This window comes from Tupaia chinensis, unplaced genomic scaffold (genome assembly GCF_000334495.1).
Source record: "Tupaia chinensis unplaced genomic scaffold, TupChi_1.0 Scaffold000314_1, whole genome shotgun sequence".
Classification (NCBI taxonomy): domain Eukaryota; kingdom Metazoa; phylum Chordata; class Mammalia; order Scandentia; family Tupaiidae; genus Tupaia; species Tupaia belangeri.
Window position 1 is genome coordinate 3,692,517 of NW_006159807.1, and position 2,542 is coordinate 3,695,058.

The window sequence follows — 2,542 nt, forward strand, 5'->3', positions numbered from 1 at the left end:
GAGAAATTACCCCCCCACCCCCCAGTGGGGATGGCTAAACACACACATGTGACCAGCATGATTCTTAAGCCACCAGGTTTGGTACTCAAATCACAGTTGACCACGTGGGAGTCACGTGGGAGTCCAGCCCCTAAACCACCTCCCACCTGCTGGAACAGGTCCCTACTGGAACATTATTTAACCTGAGAACTACACAAGCTCCATGTTGAAAACCAGTTTAGCATGGCAGTATTAAAAGCCAGTATCAAAGCAAGTGGCAGCAAGAAGGCCAGTATGTGATGGACGGGGAAGTGAAGAGAAGGTAAGACCTGAGAAAACTCCACACCATACACTGTCATAGTTGAAACACTCAGCTCTGCAAACCAAGTCAGAGTCGCCCGGCAGAGAGAGGAGCGCATTGCAAGAGCTGCAGCGGCCTCAGTGGTACGAGCTACCGGTGTTAGTGTGTGCTCGCTGTGTACCGGGCATCAGCGCAGTTCATGTGCCATAGCTCACTGCATCACAGTTTAAGTTTACTTTACTTTCACTGAAGTGATACATGCATGCACTTGCACAGTCAGGGACAGTAAGCCTCTAGCGAAGAGCAGCAGTCCTCTGTCTACCCTCTCCCATCTCTAATCCTCTCCAGAGACAACCACTTTCACCTCTTAATTGTTTCCTCTGGTATTTACCTCTTTGTTTCTAAATAATGTGCTCATCTTGTTACTTCATGCTTTCGTCTTTATCTGTTGACTTGCTCTTGGGTTGGGTAGTGATTTAGCTCTCTGGTCCACTTCTCTCGCACACACAGCTCTTAGATGTGCTGTCTTGAGCTCAGCCCGGCGGCGTAGGTGGTAGTGTACTGAACTGTGGTGTTGGAAGCCACGTGGACAACTGCGGTTCGGATCTCTGGTCCAGTCAGCCTGAAACATGCTGGGCATATGCACAGCTCAGGATCCTGATGAGACAGTGCTGAGGCAAGGGGATTGTGGTGTGAAGAGACTCAAAGATCATACTCCTCTCTCGTTTTTTTTCTCTCATGTGCATGCAAGCACTCTCTGTCATGAAAAAAATATATATATATTTTTTCTTTTTTTGGTTTTGCCACTGTGCATGTGTGCTTGCTAGAGAGGGACTGAGAGAGACAGTGAAAGGAAAAGTGAGAAATCAGCCCCCAGGGGGATGGCCAGGCTGCAATCCCTTCTCCTCCATTCTCCTCTCAGGATGTTGAACACGTATGCACAGCAGTCGGCCATGTGGGAGTCCAGTGACTTAACTACCATGCCACCTGCTGACCCCAAATAAAAATAAACTTTAAAAGATAGAGCAAATTAACAACAAAAAAAGATATTTTCTTAGTCTGACAGTGTTGCTTTAACAAAATATTCAAGACTGGCTAATCTATAAACATCAAAAGTTATTTCTCACAGCTGGACTTTGGGAAGTCCAAGCCCAAGGTGCAGGTAGGTTCAGTGTCTGGTGAGGGCATGCACTTCAGAGATGCCACCATCTAAGTTTCCTCACATAGTGGAAGGGATGGACAGTCAAAAGGGACGATGCCGTGTCCTCACATGGAAGGGAGGGAGAGCAAAAAAGGGCATTAACTAGTTCTCTCCAACCCTTTTATAAGTACTAACCCCTTTCTGAGGGCTGTCCTCACGACTTAATCACTTCCTTAAAACTACTTTTCTTTTTCTTTTTTTTCTTTTCTAAGGTTTTTGCCATCGGGTGCATAGAGACACAGAGAGATACAGTAAAAGGGAAAATGAGAAATCGCCCCCAGAAAGGAATGGCCATGCTGCAATCCCTTCTCCTCCATTCTCCTCCCTGGGATTTTGAACATGCATGCACACATGCCCAGCATACTTTTCAAGTCACCAGGTCTGGGACTTAAACTGCAGTTGGTCATATGGGAGTCCAGCACCTTAACCAGTATGCCATCTGCTGACCACCCCTCCTCCCCCCGCCAGCCTCGCTTCTTAATACCACCATAAGGGATTAAGTTGGTTTTTTTTTTTTTTTTTTTTGAGAGATTTTCACTGTAGGGTGCGTGCGCTCACCAGACAGACAGAGAGAGACATAGAGACAGAAAGCGAGAAATCATCCCCCAGGGGGGATGGTCACGCCGCAATCGCTTCTCCTCCATTCTCCTCTTGGGATCTTGGGCACGCACGCACACACGCCCGGCGTGAGTTTTAAGCCACCGGGTCCGGGACACGAACCGCGGTCGACTACGTGGGAGTCCAGCGACATAGCCATTACGCTAACTGCTGGTTCCCCATAAGGGATTAAGTTTTAATATAAATTTTGGAGATGACACATTCAAATTATAGCATATGTTTATATCATGATTTTAGTTCGGTTAATAGCATGCACTGCCCAGTCAAGAAGTATGATGTAATCTTTTTCATCAAATTATCTTTTTTCTGAAGTAAATAATTGCTCTTCTTTCTCTCTTGCTCAGTTCTAAGTACATATAATTACTGTTTCTCCAGACTTGCTAATAGATCGGTCAATCGATCTACCCATAATTTGGCCAGTTTCAAATAATCATTTCTATTCC

General features: G+C 46.0%; 1 long non-coding RNA gene across 1 annotated transcript in view; it reads right to left on the bottom strand.

Moving 5' to 3' along the window:
• LOC102483361 (uncharacterized) overlaps positions 1–2,542 on the bottom strand; it is a 13,352-nt gene that overhangs the window by 9,798 nt on the left and 1,012 nt on the right. Inside the window, exon 2 of the long non-coding RNA XR_334930.1 lies at positions 672–912. This is a non-coding gene — a long non-coding RNA (uncharacterized LOC102483361). The remainder of the gene's footprint in view (positions 1–671; positions 913–2,542) is intronic.